Source organism: Malaclemys terrapin, chromosome 24 (genome assembly GCF_027887155.1).
Source record: "Malaclemys terrapin pileata isolate rMalTer1 chromosome 24, rMalTer1.hap1, whole genome shotgun sequence".
NCBI lineage: Eukaryota > Metazoa > Chordata > Testudines > Emydidae > Malaclemys > Malaclemys terrapin.
The window spans coordinates 10,523,030-10,543,628 of NC_071528.1; the positions used below are offsets into that span (position 1 = coordinate 10,523,030).

The following is a 20,599-nucleotide window of genomic DNA, read 5'->3' on the forward strand; positions in this document are numbered from 1 at the left end:
TGCTAATGCAGTGGGCTGTCCAGGAAAGATGAGGTTTGCTTATTGCTTTATTTATCGGTCGAGTGAGCAATTCTCTACCTACAAGGTGAGAGATGGGGGTGGGACACATCGCCGGTTTCCTCTTCCAGCTCCAAAATGCATTAATTATCCCTGGGTGGCTTCGAGCAGAGCAGAGAGATCACTCCCTGATTAGGAGATGTTTATCAGGAAACTATAATGAAGGTGGGACACTGACACTATGATTAATATTATATTTCAGCAAGATTTAAATGAAATGATCCATCATCCCAAATGGAAGATCAGCAGTGCCTGCTGCCAATTATCAGAGTGGCTTGGGGATAGGGGCTCTCTGGTCTAGAGCTGCAAATGAATCAGTCACCTTGGCTTCCTGGTTACAATGAAAGCAGCTTCGGATAGGGATAGGTAAGTACAGTCTTCTTATATTTCACACTCATTTGATAGTTTCTCACATACCACCTCTCCATGCGGCGCTTTGCACTTGAGTTTGACAAAGAGCAAGCCAAGCTTCACAACATTACCCGTGTGGTATGTAAATATCCTCGTTTCACAGATGGGGACAATTAAAATACCTAGAAGAGAAAGTGACTTGCCCCCAAACAGAGGTGGAAACAGAACCCAGGAGTCCAGAGTTTCTTTCCCCTGTTCTAAACACTAGACCAGGGCTATCAAGCCTGCATTCCTAATAAACTGCTTTTAATGAAAGTGTTTTTCCATCTAGGTTATGGGAGTCACCAGACACCCAGGGGAGAGAACTATCTCCTGCGCCCAAAGACTTATATGCGGCAGAGTGGGGGGAATGAGGGAAAGCCGTTCCATAACTCTGAAGTGAAGAGTCACTCCCCAGTCCGAGGCAGGCAGGCAGGTTACCCCGCTCTTGGGAGGAAGCTATAGGAAATCTCTCTTTTTTTGGATCATACCTATTCGACATTTGGTTACCTGTTGCTTTTTGGTGGGGTTGCGTGCTACAAAATGCAGCACTTTCAACAAGGGTTCAACACCGTGGCGCAGGGCACGGAAGCCAGAAACGTGACAGGCTGCTGCAATCCGGACTTGAATGCACCACACGTTCATCTGAATTTTAAATACAGAGCGTTACGAGCGGCGTTCTAGCAACTGTCACAGCAGCAGCGTCAGACCAGCAGCCTCAGCACTACGGCTTTTATGGTAATTTGCAGGGAGTTACCCAGAAGGCCCGGCAGTGGGAGAGATTTTTCTTGGCAGCCGTCCTAAAATAATTTTTTATGTTCATGTACGTTATATGTCAACGTTTTTTAAAAAAAAAAAATAAACTGGGGGGTGGAGAAAAGGAAGGATCTAACTGGCTGGCTTCTCCTGTTCTGCGATCACGGCATGGAAAGTGCTGGATGAGGAGAGGGGGAGTTGTGGTCCCTGCCTCGAGGAACACACAGTCTAAGCAGGCTGACGGAAGAGTCCATTTTAGGGTATTGTTTTGCCTTAGAGACCCTTCCCTAGCAACACAGGTTAGTGCCCTCCCACCGCCATGAAAAGAGACCCCGCGCAGCAGTAACTGGTGAGCGGCCAGGTGTCCGAGGAGCAGCAGCATTTCGACAGGCCAAGCGTTTCGCTGAACCGCGCTGTTTCCGATCCCCAAAGAAGGGTTGTCGCCACAGCCTTCCCTGTTCTGCGCACACCCGATTGCTGCTGGTTTGCGACGAATGGCTATTTTACCGCAGAGCTTCCCCCGCCAAGGGACAAAAGCCCCTCAGTCCCTCGCATGAGCCGCTGTGGCGCTTGGAGGGAGGCAGCTGGAACAGGGAAGAATTTCGGGGCACAAGGAAGGTCTCAAAAAAAAAAAAAAAAGAAGGATTTGTTACTGAACATGAGGAAGGGGTCCAAGAGGGCCAGCCAAGGGATGAATGCTACAGAGAAAGGGGCGATAGTAGCAGTAATCCACTTGTCCTACAATATATCCATGGCTATGAAAACTCTGGGGAAAGCTCCCCCCCAACCCACATCTCTTTCTCTTGCCTGATCTTCCATTAAAAAAAAAAAAAAATTCCCTTTTTCTATTCTGGGCTCCCAACAGATGAGGGACAAACCCCTCCCCAGCCCATTTATCCCATGTTAGAATTCCCCATGGAATGAGGCCTTATTGTGTTGCTCCACTCACTCAGTGACCTGTCCTTTGCCCTCGCTTTCTCAGCATCCAGAACGATTCCTGTCAGGGCGAAACAGGAACGTCACGTGGAGAGTTGGGAACTGTTGCCCAGTTTCCTACGACCTCCGCCTTTCCAACGGACAGAGAGGAAAGGACGAAAACCCTTCCTCACGTGAGTGACAGTAAAGCAGGCAAGCAGCTGTCAACTGAGAGAAGCCAGGGAGAAGAAAATCCTGATCAGTGTGGGCTCCAAGAAACACCATCCACTTAATTTAGATTTCGTGAGAATAAAAAGGAAACCAGATACAAGAGTGGTGGATGGAGAGAGAGAGAGAGAGATTAAGATTTAAGGTCTATTGGAGCTTTTTTAAAAGAACAGTTCCTGCGAAGTTTGCAATCCACATACAAGCACCACGGTGACATTGAAAACCAGCAAATGAAACCGACTACCCACAAAAGCGAAACTGATCAATACAGTTTAATTGTTGCAATGAGCACGAAATGCAGGAAAAACTAAGATGTTGGTGGTGGGGTGGGGAGAACAATAAATTCGATTTTTATAAGAACGTCTCTCAGCTTCAATGCTCTGCGAAGTTATCAGCAACACAAGGATTTTTAATAGATTTTTTTTCCCTTTGCAGTACCCCTTTAAGCAGTTAGCTCAAAGAGATGTTAAGATAAGATTTAACCATCTCAAACAAGACCACTGTTGCCTGAGAAGAGATTGTTCCATTTTGAGGAATCATGCACGTACCAAAGTATTGTCTCCCCTCCCCTTTAAAGCCATTTTAAACGCTGCAACTGCTGAGTTTATTGAGTGAGAGTGAATGGCCACATAAGCACAAAAAGAACAGGAGTACTTGTGGCACCTTAGAGACTAACAAATTTATTTCAGCATAAGCTTTCGTGGGCTACAGCTCACTTCTTCAGATGCTCGCCTCCAGAGACGGAGAGAGCTTTGCCTCCAGCTTTGGGACTTATGTACCCAGAGCATGGGGTTAACTGGTGTAACCCCACATCTCAACACACGTTTACTGTTTGCAAACGGAAAAGAAAATGAAGCCATGTTATGTGAAGCCCACAAAGAGTCAGGACATTCTTGAATTCAGAACCACATGCTGCTTAATTCCGGACCCCTTTGGACCCATTGCTGATGGATGCACAGAGGAGAACAAATGTCATCTGGGTGGGAGGGAAAAGGGGAGACAACCCAGACCATTTAGAAAGTTTATTAAACCCCCCCAAACACAAAATAAGTTATTGTGCATTGTCTGGTTTGGGAATGACCAAAGTACATATTTAAAGTGTCACATTTTACTGCAAATTAAGACAACAGGGTACTGGATAAATTTCAACTAATACCCTATTTAGTTAGCATTCTGGATGCTGTCCCAAGACCAGGCTGATAACGCAGAACACAAAGGCAGCACAAATGAGTACATTACAATGCACACACACACACACACACTGTGAGTGTGAGAGAGAGAGAGAGAGAGAGAGAGAGAGACAGACAGACAGACAGACAGACAGACAGACACTATTTAGGACTGGTTTACATCAGAAGACTTGAATGGGTTTACCAGAACAGGTATTTAAAGTCAGTTTATTTACACCCGTGAAAACTTGTAACGCAATGTAGATGCTCTTAAACCAGCTTAACACTCCCTGTAAATCAGTTTAGCAAGATACCAAATTAAACTAAACTGGTTTTACCAAAGCTTAAGCCAGTTTACGTGCATCTACATTACATCAGTGGTTTGTCCAGTTTAGCTAAATTGATTAAAAACCCCGTTCAGTTAAACCGCAGCAAGTTTTCTAATGTACCCCAATCTTTACACTTGCAAACACTGCCATGGAAAAAACTGAAACAGGCTGTATTATTAGTTATTTGCATCATAATAGCACCCAGAGGCCCCAGCCTCGCTGTGCTAGGAGCTGTACAAACAAAGTTGGTCTCTGCCTTGAAGAGGTCACAATCCAAGTGTAAGACAAATGATTCAACAGACGGGGGGAGCAAGACAAGAGTGAGACCACAGTAGTCAGGGATGGAAAAATGGGACTGGCAAGGGGCATTCTGCTGAAAGGCAGGATATTACATCCCTAGCAGAGGGACCACAAAGGTATCTCCGGGATCCAGAAGGGAGGTACATACTGATGTGCCTTCCAAAGCCTCAAGAGAGGCACATATCCCAGCACTTCAGTGCAGGGGCCTCTCCTCTGAAAGCCAACAGCTGGACTCCAGTAACCCCTGGTCACCCGTCCCATTCCTCTCTGTAAACAAGCTGCCAGGGAAAATAAATAGTTACTAACATGGTCATTAATTGGATTTTGGCAGAGCTCTTCCAGGGCAGTTCAGAGGAAGCCATCAGATCTAAATGGACCCGCTCATCAGCATTCAAATGCTTGAATATTTGACATGGGGGGGGGGGGGAAGGGAAGGGGAGGAAATCCAGCTAAGAGCATGAACCCCCTCTCTGCCAGTAGCGCCCCCCACTCCCACACAGCTACTCTGCAGAGGCAGTACCCCTTTAAGCAGACAGACGAGATACGTATTGTAGCAGGCGGGTGAGGAACCCGCCTGCTACAATACGTATCTCGTCTGTCTGGACAGTGCCCCCCCTCTCCCACCCTCCACTGCAGTTCTAGCCTTCGTATCCAATAAATAAAGGTCTGGTCTATTTAGGTAACATAGCTATGATCCAACCTCTGCTGTTCGGTGCGAGCAGATTCTTTGACATGAGTGTCTTTGAAGCAGGTTGACACACACACACCCATCATCCTCACCAAGTCAGATTTAGATCAAGGCTACCACTAGGCCTCACCCAGCTGCAGAACAAGCAGACCCTTACCCAGGCCACAGCTGATACAAGATGTAGGCACCAAACTACCACAGTCCAGCCATGTGGGCAAGGCCAGAACGGCTTGAGGGAGCTCTGAAGGGCCCCAGCAGACACTGCAGCCAGTCCTACAAACAGTGACGCCATCAAGAGAGAAGGACCCCAGAAGGAATTGCTGCAAGACAGCCGCCACTCACTCCTTCAAGCATCCTGGCCACAACTTGAGGGGTGGGGGAACCAACCACACCCAGGAGCCCAGCCAGCCACAAGGACAGCACAGAGCTGGAGGAACAAGAAGGCCCTGAACAACCAACTAGACATTTGCTTACTACAGGAGGGCCATGTTTCTCCCCCGACTCCCCATCCTCGCGCAAACCTCCTACTGACAGGGAGTATGCAGTCTTCATCTACAGTACACCCTGGTCCACAGGCCACCATTAAATATAGAACGTGATCCTCTTCTCCTCCAAAGGCTGGGAGTGGGCAGCAGGGGATAGCCTGTTCTGTTCATTCCCTCTGGAGCACCTGGCATAGGCTGCGGTCAGAAGACAGTATACTGGGCTAGATGGACCTTTGGTCTAACCCAGCCTGGCCATTCTTCTGTTTAGCAGTTTGACAGCTCTTTGCTCTATGTCAACATTTGAATGCATGCCACCTAGCACCAGGGCTCCTGAGTGGTGCCGTTCCCCAGCCAAACGTGTCCCCAGGGGAGCTCTGTATGTTAATCCACCGTTCTGTATTTAAAAGCTGTTCTGGAGCTCAAAGCCAACAGGCTTAGGAAAAATCATGCGGCCCAACAGCCACCATATCCAGGAGCGTCAAGAGGGCAACAAAGACAGAAAATTACTTTTAGAATCCCTGAGGCTGGGTTGTTGCCATCTAGCAGTGGCTTAGCGAGAACTCGTGAACAGGGCACGCAGGACTAGACAAGCAGAGCCAAAAATAATCAGACCGAGTCCAGGCAGCTACTGCAAATATGGACACCAAATTAGATAAATTGGTAAGCCGAGCAAACGACACTGTAGCGGGAAATGAAAGCCTGAGAGAAGCAGATTGGAACAGACCCGGAAGACTGGCGAGAGATGGAAAATAAATAAATAAAAAGACAAGGTTTCCAGTTTACTAGGTTATGCTGTCAAAGAAACCAAAAAAATCACTTAAGTTATAAAACAATCCGCACACTTGGCCACTGAGTCCATGTCCAGAATATAGGGCTCATTGCCAAAGAATCAGATAGGAAAGGGAGGAGCCAGGATCATGTCTGAAGTAGTGGGCCCCACAAAACGTTACACTTCAGCTGGGAAAAGGAAGCGGGTTTGTAACACACCCAGCTTGTTTGTGGGGTATAATTCCAGGACTTATGAAAGAATTTTTTAAAGTTGTAATTGATTCTTACAATTATCTTTATATTACAGTAATATCTAGAGACCCCAACCAAGATCAGGGCCCTCTTGTGCTAGCCCTGCCCAGACAGCAAGAGACAGGGTCTGCCTCACAGAGCTGATGTTCTAAGCAGAAGTCAGAGTGGTAGGGGAAGAGCAGACAGAGAAGTGATTTGCCCAGGGTCACACACAGCAGGCCAATGGCAAAGCTGGCCAGAGAACTCAAGTTTCCAAACATCTAGACCTGCGTGTGATGCATTAGATCAGGGGGGTCTCAACTTTTTTCTTTCTGAGCCCCCCCCCCGCAATATGCTATAAAGACTGCACAGCCCACCAGTGCCACTACATTTTTCTACATATAAAAGCCAGAACCAGCATTAGGGAGCAGCAAACACGGCTACTGCCCAGGACCCCACATCACAGGGGGCCCCACAAAGCTACGTTGCTCAGGTTTCTACTTCAGCCCTAGTTGGCAGAGTTCAGGGGCCCGGGCTTCAACCCCGCATGGCGAGGTTTTAGCTTTCTGCTCTGGGCCCCAGCGAGTCTAACACTAGCCCTGCTTGGTGGACCCCTTGAAACCTGTTCACGGCCCCCCAGGGGGCCCCGGACCCCTCGTTGAGAACCACTGCATTAGATCAGAATCTCTAGATTCAAGTCAAAGCACTGAGATCCTCAGACAGGAGGGAGTAAGGTTCAGTAGTAAAAAGGATCTGACACTCATTCACTTTTCACCAATATTTTACATTTTCACTCTGCTTAGGCAGTGAAACTAGACTGGTCAATTTCACATCTGCTCATGATCGCTTTCACTATTTGATTTCTCATGATGCATTTGGGCTTCCCATGCAGCCTGGGAATGTTTGAGTTCTCCCTACCTTCTCCCTCCACAAACTCATGGTCCATGGTTATCTGTGGAATGCTTTTTGGTTTTTAAATCACGTAGAGATTTATAAGTTCTATCAGGTTTAGTAACACCCTTAAGACTCAAAATGCAAAAGTCTTGGGTAAATTACACAACAGCAACTGAATAATCTCTCTCTGCCACAGATCTGGATTGCGGACGTGGTTAGGGCTGGCTTCACTGTACCTTGCCCTGCAGTCTTGTAATTGCTACAAAATTATGTGTTAATTAGAAATGAAGGTTCAGGATACAATCCATATGCTGTGGCGGGCCACAGGAGATCACTCCAGTGGACAAGCTATGTTTCAGCTCCCTGCCCACTCAGTCCCCAAACAGCATGGAATAGTGGATGAACAGCTGTGGAAGCCATATAAATTTACTTTATAGGAAGCAAAGCGGTTAGATCAGACTTGTACAGTTGCATTGGGTTAGGTAGATTTTTTTTCAGAATGTTGAACCTACAAGGGACACAAGACAAGCTAGCACTAGAAATATTCCCATCCAGATGCCCATCTATAGCTAACCCCACGCTTATCATTGTCTCAGCCCACTGTGTGGTGTCAAATTGTTGGCTAAATAAACTACCTGGTCCAAGTGCTTCAGGGCGCCCCTGTTGGGTTAGGGCACACGAGCCCGGTAGGCTGTAGGACCAAACACTGCATTATGCTGCAGTGAACTAGGCCATTCTTCATTATTACCTGCCAAATCAGGAAAATTGGACTTGATTGTCTTACCACCACCAGGTGATTAACTCTGCATATCAAGCCTAAGACTGGATTTGGAGAAGGTCCAGTTTGCACCTGATTTGGGATATTTGAGTCAGTCTGTGCCAAGCCTCCTGAACAGACCTGGGAGGGGAGCAATTAATCCTAAACCATCCCTTTCCCTAAATACCTTTTAAACAGAGACCTGGGACAGTGCCCTGAATCAATAACAATGTATCAGCTGCTCTAATGACCTGCCTAGCTGGACATCTGAGATCTCTTTAAGCCAGGTGACGATAAAGACAACAGAATTAAGCATGCATTTCACTGCGACACGTCACACTACATGACAAAAGGGATATTTTCCCCTAAAAAAATAAATCATGTGAATGTTATTTGTTGCCATTGAGAGAAAAAAACAAACCCCTTCTCCTTTAGAACACAAGCTGCATTCAGCCACTCTTCCGTACCGGACTGAGATGGTTAAATTGTAAGTTCCTTGGAGCAGGGACTGTCTTTTTGTTGTGTTTGTACAGCACCTAGCACAGTGGGGTCCTGGTCCATGACGGGGGCTCCAATAATAGAAATAATCAATACATAGCTGCTAGGGAAATGCAGTCTCACCGAACTATCTTAGAAGGGGTTTACAAACTTTAGCTAAGACTTACCCCTACTGCTGCAAGGCTGGTAAGCGTTAACCCCATTTTACAGATGGGTTTACCGACACCCAGAAAGGCTGAGTGACTTGCTGAAGTTCTCACAGTAAGCCAGTCGGGAACAGAGCCCAGGAGTCCTGACTCCCGGTCATCCTGCCCTAGCCTCTAGATCAGACACCCTTTTGGCAGAGCAGAAAGTTCAACCCAGGAACCAGTCCTGTCGATCTCCTGCTCTACCCACTGACCACACTGCTTCTCAGTGCTCACTACTCCGCCTGCCTCCTCCTAATAGTGAAGATTAAAACGCAACTGTTCTACAAAGATGATTTTTCACACACATTCTGGCCTGCTCACAGTCTCCTTCCCAGGACATTTAACTGAAGTCGGTTAGCAAAGCAAAGCAGGAGTATTATTTCAATCCGAGGCACCTATTACTCCACTAGAAAAATGTATGCCTTTCCCCTTGTGAAATATGGGGCCGCGCTGCACACAGGAAAAAGGAAAGTGCCAGCAAACTCATTGGTTAATAAATCAATCTGGCAGGGAACAATTAACAGTTTCCAATAATCAATTAGGCAGGAGCAGCAATTCTCTCCCATCCAGCAATTGATCTGAAATATGGCCCCTTTTGTAATTACCGCCAGTCGGGTCTGTTTCGGAACAGTGCCCGTCCAGCTAATGGCTGCAGGCTTGGCAGCCCACTTCCAGACACACTGAGAATCAGGCCGGGGGGTGAGGTGGGGGGGGTCGTTGCTCACAGCTTGACCCCAAGCCAGGCCTTATATTGCAACAGCAAAGGGAGACATGAATGCAGGGGACTGGCATTCAACCTCCTGTTTAGGATCAAGGCACTCCTGGAAGCCAGGCAAACATTTACAGCAGTACCTTGCACTTCTCTTTGGATTTCATCCGAGGATCTCAAAGCCTTTCACGAATGTAAGTAAAGCTTCCCAGTACCTCATGGGTAAATAAGTTACGCCCATTTTACATATGAGGAAAGTAGAGGCAGGGGTAAAACAAGCAACATGCCCAAAGTCACACAGCAAGTCAACAAGCAGATTGTGATTAAAACCAGCGCTCCTGCGCTTTCGCCACCAGACCATCCCTCCTCCTAAGCAGGTACACAGGCACATATGACAGAAGCCCATGCAAAACACCAGATATTGACTGCAAACAAATGGCACTGCGATGCATCCTGCTGTTTGGGGTGCAGGACTTCCGAGAACAAGGATTCTCCTTCTCAACCCTACTACTGCATGAGTGAAAATGCAGGAAGCAAAATGCTACGTCCTAGTCCCAGGAACACCTAGAAGTAGTTTTGGGCCCAGCAGGGAATGACCAATTGCTTCCCACAACCACACTCTAGACAGGCTGCAAGAAAATCAATCATTTTGGCCCCAAGCACAAAACGATCCTCCCTCTGGGGTTCAATGCAGCCTCCATGGGGTTCACAAGAAGGTAATCAGAATGATCCCTAACTAGAAAGTCATCTTCTCCTTCCCACCCTGAGCCAGCACCTCTCCGAACGTGGAACACTGGAATTCACTGTACTTGGAGGACATCCTGCATCTGAACAGGGGAAGGAAAAGGTGGACAACCACTTTCTCCGCCTTCATCCCCCCTTCCAGGCAATAAGGCTGGGGAGGAGGGATGGCATTGGAGCACCCAGGTGGAAGGAAAGAGAATGGAAAATACCTTCTCTACCTCCTCGACATGCACACACACACACCCCCCCCCCCAAGAGGGCCCGGGAAAAGGAGAGGAGCAGTTGGCTAGTATGGTCCCACCCAGCGCAAAGAGAAGCAATAGCGAGTCATGCCGAACGCAGACTAAGGATGGTTATAATGCTAAGCTAGGACTTGAGACCTAGGCTAGATTCCCAGCTCCGCCACAGACTTCCTAGGTGACCCTGGGAATGTCACTTAGCCCATGATACAGAGGACGAGCAGAAAGTTAACAGCACTGCGCCACCTCATGCTAGCATTAAAGACTGCAAGGTGCTCCATACTACACACAGAAGTATATTAAATAGAGCAGATACAAGAGGACACCACCCAGGCAGGGCACCTGCCCAAAGACGTGGGTCTGTGACGAGATGGGAAAGCAAGCGAGGGGGTGGGAAGTGGAAAAGCTGAAGGAGGCAGCGTGGGATTGGGCAGCGCTCCCCGCAGGAGATGGAGCACACTGCTCGGAGCGGAAAGGCTGCCCTGCCTCCCAGGCGTTTGCAGCCAGAGGCTTTTCACATCCTACACTGATGTTCTCGCCTATCAATCCTGCAAGAGTGCTGAACGCAGGAGGCTCCTCCCACTCCAGGATTCATTTCCCAGAGCCTCCGCCCTCCCCACCAGTCCAGGGGGACCAGAGACCTCCTAGCTTTAAAGTCACCAAGTCCACAGCTCTCCCCCATGGGCTTAGTGAGCCAGCATCTGCTTCTCACAGTCCCAGTCTCCTGGTGATGGGGCGGGAAATGGAATTAAACACATAAGGTTATCCTTGTGGCCAGTCATTTCTGGATGCTTTGAGCTGGCAGGTGCTATAGAGCACGTGCCTACAGAAGCACTGAACATAGGCACTGACTCCGTGGGTGATCCGGAGCTGGAGCACCCACGGGGAAAAATTAGTGGGTGCTCTGCACCCCTTGCCCCACCTCCTCCCCTAAGTGCACTGGGTCCCCGCTCCTCCGCCTATCTCCCAGCGTTTCCCACCAGGCCACCGCCAAACAGCTGTTTGGCAGCATTAGCACGCTCTGGGGGAGAGAGGAGCGGGAACGTGGCGCACTCAGGGGAGGAGGCAGGGCCAGGGCGGGGATTTGGGGAAGGAGTTGGAATGGGGACGGGGCAGGGGTGGGAAGAGACGGGGCAGGGGCTCATGGAAGGGGTGGAGTGGGGACGGGAGCAGAGAGAGGGTCAAGCACCCATGGGAAAGTCGGCGCCTATGGCTCTGAAATGCAGCCACCTCGCTGGTGAAGCGCCATAGTTATGCACAGCTAAGAAAAAAGGGGGGGGGGGGGGAAGAAAGGGAGAGTCTGGCCAATGACACCTGGGCGGACTCTTCCTCTTACAGAAAGGGCTTGGGACGTTTAGCGTCCAAGCAGGTCAGAGCTCAGTTTGTCAAGTACTCAGCTGAAGGAACAGACACGTACAAGCCATTGAATTCCACCTCCCGGCACATACACCACGTGGGTTGCAAGGTGTGACACTGAGTTCTGCACCGTGAGTCACTGGTTAATTTGCACCCTCTGAGAAATGAAAAATTGACTGTTTTTACAGTTTTCCCCTGAAGCTCCTGAAACACGGTTCAGAGCAGAGGATGAAAAACAAGAAGCGAATCCTGTTAACTCCATCTCCAGAGCATTTTGCTTTGTGTGGCTTCAAGGCGAATGTTGCCACAGCTGCTGCAGTGTTAGATTGATTGGCTACCTGATGGTCAGTCCCATGCTTGATGGCAACCCGCAGCTTGTATCAGCCACCATCCCCAAGGCATTCCATATCCATCTGCCTCCCAGCACAGCGGCCAGCATCACGCCAGGGGGAGCAGCTGGTGTCCCCCCACAACGCACCCAGAGTTCAATGTTCCAGCCCGGTGACACACACACAGAATCCACCTCTCGACAGATCAAGATCATGTCTTTCATTCAGAAATCAAACCCCACTCCAGCATCTTCTCCGGATTAAAGAGCATTTTACCACCCGCATCCTGTCAGCAGCACTTCACTGGCTGTCTCCTACAGAAAAATCAAGCAACCCCGTGGCTTTTGCGAACAGGGGTGGATGATATTCAAATTTGATGTGACTTAGTGTTTAAGATTCAACCTTCCCTCCCTATGCAAATCCAGACGTTGTGCCGGGTACCATCTCCTTGGAAAGATAAAGTTGTCATGTCAGTGGGGTTTTTTGGGCCAGACTCTGCAGGGTGCACATCGCCCTCAGGGTAAAGGGACGGGCACAACGTCACCAAGACATTGGAGGTACTTTTCACAGACACCCCCCTGCTTATCTTGCAAGCGGGTCAGGCTGGAGCTGTGCTCTACCACTGTTTCAGCTCCGAGTGCAAATTAAAAAGTGCGCGCACACACACACAGTGCAGTCTCTCTTTCTATTCAGCTAGCCAGCAGGCTGCAGCTTCTCTGACAACCCCACTTCCCTGGAGGGCTCAGCTTCGCCAGGCAAAGAGAGGGGAACCCAGCTGTAGCTCTTAGCAAGAGAAGGCAGTCAGAAGCCAGGGAAGGAGGGTAAACAAGCTTTTAGTGCCCAGTGCTAGGCGAGCAGCAGTTGCAAGCCTGTTGGAAGGCAGATGCAACCGCTTTAAACCAAGGGGGGAGGGATTCAGCTGTTGGTGGAAAATGTAAACCGCCCATGCTGAAAACACAAGGGGGCGGGGGGAGAGAAGGCAGAGAAGGACACACACAGAACCGGGATCAGAAGGCAGACAGTGCAGGCAGCATCTCTGCAGGGTTGATGAAAACCATTTTCCTTTTAGAGATGCTTGCCCCGGTTCTCTTAGCATTTGTTCCTAGTTCCTCATCACCCTTGGAACAAAGCATGGCTGCATGTTAATGTTTTATACCATTATTCTACCAGCAATGCCAACGACTAAAAGCAAGAACAGTTCTTTGCAGAGCAGGAGACGCTACACTCCCTGAATACTTGGATGGCTCTGCAAAAAAAAAAAAAAAAAAAAACACCACTAATAAAAAACCCCAAGCCAAACACACAGACTCTACATCCTAATATTTTCAATTGGTTTTGATTGATTCTGTAAATTGTGCTTTAATGCAGTCAGGAGAAAATTGCTCCAAGCTGAAAACATTAAAGCATTGTCAATTATCCCCCAAACACGTTAGGTTTACTTCTCTTCGTTTATAGTACATTCCTCCGCTCTGCATTGGTAAGACACAGGCATCACGGATGTAACAATAGGCTTCAGGGATCCAAGAGTCATCAGAACTTACATTTCCCGCCCCCCCGCACACACAGTAAACCAGAGGTTTTGTGTAGTCCTGTCTTCTGGCGCTGGGACAGAGGCAATTCCCTTCCAAACCAAGACACCAGAAGCACCACTAAAAGCAGAACCATAATTTCACTTTGCCCTTCTCATCCATGGATCAGAGCACTTCAGAAACGTGGACTGATCGTCAGCCCTCCTCTCGGCCGTGGTAGCATCGCTCGGATACACCCACTTTACAGATCTGGCGCAAGGCAGAAGCAACTTGCTCAAAGTCACACTGGGAGACAGTGGCCGAGCCCAGGATTCCAGAGGCTAATGACACAACTGCGCCTCCCAGAAGGAGGCTGTCGTTAAGGAAGGGAACCAAATACGAGGGTTTGGCTGACAATTAATATGCAGCCCGGAGGTAAAAGAAAATCTATTCACTCATCAACTGCAACTGCTCCCACCCCTAGCCCCCAGACTTTTATTGGAAAGAAGAGATTCTCCAATACATACCGTACCTCCCATCTCACACCCAGCTGCTCCACCACAAACACAACAGAAGCCGGAGCATTCTCTTAACAGAGTTCAATTTCAATTCCAAGAAAAAGGGATAAAGCACTTAATGGATGAGGTCTCAGCTCTCCCCTTCCCCACCAACACTTACAGAGAGAGCACACACTCACTACACTGCACGCCTGAGGTCCCAGCCTGGTAAAAACCCTGCACTGGCAGGATCCCGAATGGCCATGGATTGGGATGTGGCATTAGCTCGAAAGTCACGCCGCTCGCTGCGCCCAGCCATCTTTGCAGCTCAGAATGCTTGGATGCCAATTACCTTCTGCCCCCTCACCCACGCGGCCCCAAAAAAGCCAATTACCATTTCCTTAAAGATCGGGGTTTCTTCAGCCCCAGAACTATACGGCATGTAACAATACAACAGACCGACAGAAGATAACGTAGAGGGCAAACAACCTCACACAAAGGAATAAAAGATCTTGAGCACCAGAGATATGGGGGGTTCCCTTAAAGAGAAGACGCAACCCTAATACTCTCTTCCCCTCCTCCCCATAGCCAGTCACCGTCACATGCAAAAGCAAGACGACGCACCTGAGAGCCATCCTTCTGTGCGGAACTGACAGAGAAGAGGGTATTTTTTAATCCATCGGCGTTTCCAGTTGAACACCACAGACCGATGCCGTCTGCAGAGTAGGTACGACTGGAGGCAGGCCCAGAGACCTTATCCTGTGATAAATCCATTTGGTTCTGACAATATCCTACCACTCAAACCCCTCAAAACTCCAGATCGTTTTACTCATCATCTGGCTGCATCCAGCAGCTTCCCCCACCCGGCCACCCCACCCACGCACCTAAAAACAAAGGGGAGCCACTGGCGTGCCAATTGACATGCAGTGCATTGCTGATGAAGAGAGGCGGGGGGAGAAATCTTAAATCTTCAATACAAGAAGCTAGAGAGGAATTGGTTCTGCTGTCAGTCAATCGGCTGCAAGAGGAACAACCTGAAACCTTACAAACTGGTGCCCGAGGGCGAAGAAGAAGTTAGTTTTCGAAGTGAGTGAGGCGGGAAGACAGGCGGAATCATCTCCCCGTGATGACGCAATGATTTCCCCGTGATGCTGCGAGTCGAGGCCATAGCATCTCTCTGCCTACTGCCTCACTTTCCTAGGCGGTTTCTCATCCCCCTCCGCCCCCTTTCTACACGTTGCACCTAATTATGCCAATCCTCCATAGGATTAGAGCACCATTAGACACAGCAGGTAGAAATCCTGTTACCAGGGGCGGGGGGGGGGGGGGGCTGCTTCAGATTACAATGCTGCAACTTGGCTCTGAGAGATTGTAATTGTCACCAGTCACCCTCCAGAATGGTATTTCACCCACCCCTCCTTTGGAGAGGCACAGTTGCACTACTGTTATAATCTGGGTTCCCGATACCAAACGACACTGTAAAAATCCAGGTTTTGTAACCTGGGCTTCGGGCACCTGTAACTCTGAGCCTTTGTTAATTTTATTTTGTTAGATCCTACCTTGCAGGTGGCTGTAATCCTAGAAGAGCGTCACCAGTTGCACTTACTTGCCTCAGATTTGTGTGTACACACACACACACACACACACACACTGCACAATACCTTTTTTAATGAACCCTATGCAAATGCCTGTGCCCCTTTTCTGACTCCCAATTGGACTGTAGACTCTCTCTTTATTAACAGCCACCTGAGATCTCAAACACCTTTGCAGTGAGCAAGCACTGACACAAAGCATCACACACCTGTTAAAAACCAGGAATATAAAAAGAGCCTGGATTCCCAGAACCCATTAATAACCCCCTTGGCTGAAGCAGCAAGTGCCTAACAGGGGAGAGATTTGACCGTTTGCCTCATTTTCCCCCCCAAAAGGGCTGCCCAAATCAATCAAGTGTTTTAACAGTGTATGGCTAAAACCGGAGGCCTCTCCCAGGGATGCTGGTGTCACACCCAATTTCCGTGAGATTAAAAAACATGACTCAAAAGCCACACACACACACGGGTCTCTCTCAGATCCTGAGCAGAATCATGAATGCAGCTTAGATAAAACTGACTATTTAGTAGAATATATACGGTAATCAAAGACACCCCCCCCCTCCCCACGCCCAAACGCTAGAAGGTCTGGCAATCACATCGACTCAGCACCAGGGAAATCCAGGATTCCAGTCGAAGGCTGGCTACACGGACAGCCAGCCTGAATGAACCAACTTGCCGGCCGAGGCTTTTCAGACCCTATGCACAGGTGCAGCAGCAGGTAAAATACACCAAGCGAACAGCGGGTTATTTCTCTGATTGAAGGAGAGAATGCTGATCTCCACAGAGCCAGCCTAGAGGGAGGGGTCAGAGGGAAGCAGATTAAGCTCTCTTATTCAGGGCTGGAGATAACCAAATCCCAATTCAAAAGAATGCAAAGCTCAACTAGGGCCCCTCTCAGCATGTGCCATGTCCCCTTTCCTGTTCAGTTAAGCCATGCCAAATAAATACATAAAACCCAAACCACAGAGAAAGTAAAAAGTGCAATCTCAAGAAACCCCAGTTGTGGTTTAACGAGGAACCAAACAGCAAGAACAAACGAAAAAAGAGAAGCCGGAGAAGGAGGCGCAGCCACTGAGCTGAACGGAGACCCAGGACGCCCCCTTGGGAACAATGCAATCAATCCAAACACACCCAGCAAGCAGTTTTCAGGAAGGCTGGAGGGAGGGATCCATGTTCCCACCCCAGCCCTCGGGCAGCACAATGAACCGTATGGTGATTTAGGAGGTGGCCACACAACGTAACTAAAAAGATAACAGGAAAGATGGTGGCTGTTTCCACCGAGCGCGCCGATAAGAAATGATACAACTAGGGAGGGTCCTACAAGTCACACAGAGCGGCGATGAGCGAGGGCGACCGTTCCAAAGGAGCGGAGGAAACAAGGCTCTTTGGACACTGCTTACAGGGGTAAAAGGCAGGGGACACACAGCAGCAGCCCCTCTGTTAAAAGGCAAACAAGTTACTTGGTTTCACATCGAGAGTTTACGCTTTTCAAAACGTTTACTGCTCCGGCCCCCAAGTTAAGCAGCATCTACACCGAAGTGAGATGTCAGGGTTATTTCTCCATCTCTTATGTGATTCGTTCCCTTTTCCTGGACACGGCTAAGCCATTTGTGGCTTATAAAGGTACTTCAGAGGAGCAATTCCCCCTCCTTTTGAAATACACCAGATACCACATATTATTAAACTACCCATTGGGGAGGAATATCACCCCAAAATCTCCTCTAAGAAGGGATTTTTCTCACACATACACACCCCACTTCAAGTGCCTGGGAGCGTACCATGATTTTTTGAAGCCACCTTCTGATCAGCAAAACATACAGGTCATTTACAATGCCTCTGGGGAGTGGAGAAATGGAGACCAGGCTTGGTGTCTACGTGACGGAAAGGAAAGCTGTGGTCTGTGGCAGTGACAATACATGCTTGGGAGGGGGTAGAAAAATCACACAGGGGAAGGAGATCTACTTGTGCACATGATGGCATGAGCTACGTGATGCCACAATGGGACCCAGGAGCAGTGGTGGCACTAGGTTTAAGCAGATTAGGCAATTGCTCAGGGCCCCAGGCAGCCCCGATTTAGCATTACCCCCAAAATACTGTTCCTCTCTTTTAATGCGGACCAAACAAGTGTGTGGCCATGTGCCGGGCTGCTGTATTTTTTGGTTCATGGAAATAATGCAATTAATCTTTTTAGGGGGCGGGTGAACGGTAAAAGGCGCCAGGACCCCCAAAATATTCCTGTTTAAGGCCTCCAGTGGGCTAACATCACCTCTGCCCATAAGGCACACCCTGCAAGGAGGTGCGGGGAACACAATGGGACACACGCAACAAGCCAGGGTGCCCTAGGAGGGTGCAGTCCTGCCGAGCAGGGGCAAGCCACCAGCCATAAGAGGCATGAGACACGGGAAAGGCATCACCATGGGGGGGCAACGTGTCCACACGACCAGAGCACGGCGGGCAGCGGAGCTCACAAGGCAGCAGGGAAGCTGAGCCGGATGTTGGGTGCCCAGGAGAAGAGGCGCTGAGTCAACAGAAGGGAAACAGGCTGGGGAGCAAAGCCGGGCACTGGCGCCTGTGCGTGGAAGCTGGAACGTGGGGGACAGGCTGGGCGATGCCCATCATGGGCTGGAGGGGGGCTGTTTCTGGAGAGGGGAGGCTGCTTCGCTGTGCAGGGAGGGAGGGAGAAGCAATGGGGGTGATCCTCAGGACTGGGGGGAGGGGGAGGCGAGGAGGGGTTTCCCTCGTGGGACTTATCCACAGACCCGAGGCACGGCAACCTCCCCCAGCAGCATCGCCTGTAGCAGTCAGGGAGCTGGGAGGAGTTCCTTGCCAGCAGCCTCCTCCCTGGTACCCAAGTGCAACGCCTGCCAAGGATGCAGCTCCCCACCCCAGCCAGCGCAATGGCCGGGTGCGCCAGCGGCGCATCTTCAGCGCCCCGATCCGCGCGAGCCCGGCCGCCTCCTCCTCCTCCCCCCGCGCCACGGCCGGGTCCCCAGCGGAGCTTCCCCTCCCTTTGTATCCAGCGTCTGGCTGTCCCCAGCGCATCCTTCCCGAGCCTGCCAGAGCGAGCGCCCCGGCGCCTCCCCTGCCCGGTGCAATCCCCCCGGGACTCGGCTGCACCCTCAGCCCCCGGGGAACCCCCCCCAGTGCTTCCCTGCGCCCTAGCCGGAGCGAACCCCCCGATGCTGGCGCGCCATCGTCCTGCCGCCTCAGTTACACCCTCATTGCAACCTGCCTCGGGTCCAGCACAGCCCCCTCCCCCACTCCCAGTGCAATTCTCACCTCCACCCACTGCAATCTGGCCCGAGTTCAATCCCCCCCCTCCCATCTCCAGAGCTCGGGCGCTGCCTGATCCTGTCCCCAACGAAGCCCCTCCCCAATTCTTCATTGCAACCTGCCTCCCCCTCCACGCCACTGGAACTCCCGATGCTCCGCTACAACCTCCCCACTTCTGCTCCACACCCTGGCCCACACCCTTAGGGCTCCATTGCAATCTGCCCCCCCATGCAACCCCCCCCTGCTCCACTGCAACCTCCCGACACCCCAATCTGCCCCCCATGCAACCCCCCTCCTGCTCCATTGCAACCTCCCCACACCCTAGTCTGCCCCACATGCACCCCCCCGCTCCATTGCAATCCCCCTGCTGCTCCAATGCACGCTCCCCACACTCCCCAGGCTCCATTGCAACCCCCCCCCCTCCAGCAATCCTCCTGCTCCAACCCAGCCTGCCCCACACCCCCCAGGCTCCATTACAACCCTCCTCCTGCTCCACTGCAACCTCCCCACACCCCAGTCTGCCCCCCATGCACCCCCTGCTCCATTGCAATCCCCCTGCTGCTCCAATGCAAGCTCCCCACACCCCTAAAGCCCCATGGCAACTCCCGCTGCTCCCGTGCAACCTGTCCACACACCCCCACCCCCCCCCGGGCTCCATCGCGTCCCCCACCCCTTACCTGGCGGCTGGGCTGCCCGCTCACATCCTCGCCCGCCGTCCGGCCGGAGGAGGCGCATTCATCCCGGGCAGCCCCCTCCTCCCCCGGACCCGCTCGGCTCCCGGCTGAGGATGCTGCGCGGAGGAGGGGGCGCGCGGGGGACACTGCGGCTCCAGCTCCCTCCCGGGCTCCAGACACTCGCACAGGTGATGTCATTCCCCGAGCCTCCGCCGCCTGACGTCACCGGGGGGCGGGGCCCAAGTGGGAGGGGGGGAGAGGAGGCGGGGCGGTCTACGTCACCGCGGAGGCGAGGGAAGCCGGCGCCGCGAGGCCGGCCAATGGGAGGGCGGCGCCGCCGTCACGCGGGCAGGGCGTGACAGCGGGCGGGAGGGGAGATTTAAAGGGCGAGGCGGGAGCGGCGCACGTGGGCGCGGGAGCACGTGGCGCCAGGCGGGATTCGAGGGGGGGGGTCTGTCGCGGCCCGTGGGGGTGGGGGGAAGGGCAGGCGCCGCACGTGGTGGGAAGCGACCTCATGGTGCACAGAGGATTTAAAGGGAAGGGGGCACAGTGCGGGAGGGGGATTTTAAAGGCAGAGGGTGGGGCCACGTGCTGCAGGTGGGGGCGGCTAAAGAGCAGGAGGGAGGAGGAAGTTTTGCAAGGCGGGGGGGTGTTTGTGGCAGGAATCCTCTCTGGGTCAAAGGTCAGGGGGAGCGCCAGGACAGGGTGCAGAGGCTGCGGGGGGGGGGGGGTGTTAAAACTAGGGAGAGCAGCTGGTGTGAGTAGGCAGCTCACTGGAGAAGGGCAACGGTGGGGCCAGCCTATTGGCCAAACTTGTGGCCTGCACTGCCAGGCCTGCCCGCTCCCTCCTCTGGAAGGGAGGTTGCCTGATTTCAGCTTTCGCTTTGACCCAGAGTTTAGGTAGTGCTTTTAATGGGGCACACGTAGGTAACATGCCCAAGATCATCTCCTAACAGCGAACTCCCTGTCTGCTCCTCACCCTTGTGCAGAAAGACAGCTCAAACCCGAAGCGTCACTTAAATCCC

At 51.2% G+C, this 20,599-nt stretch overlaps 1 protein-coding gene across 6 annotated transcripts in view; it reads right to left on the minus strand.

Annotated features, from left to right (window-relative positions):
* Positions 1 to 19,766, minus strand: part of PTPRS (protein tyrosine phosphatase receptor type S) — a 252,215-nt gene extending 232,449 nt beyond the window's left edge. For 4 of the 6 annotated variants that reach the window (XM_054013364.1, XM_054013362.1, XM_054013363.1 and 1 more), the window contains exon 1: positions 19,578 to 19,766. The gene's annotated coding sequence lies outside the window, so the exon portion shown is untranslated. The remainder of the gene's footprint in view (positions 1 to 19,577) is intronic. The other 2 variants (XM_054013366.1, XM_054013365.1) reach the window with 1 other exon arrangement.
* Positions 19,767 to 20,599: the final 833 nt, after the last annotated feature.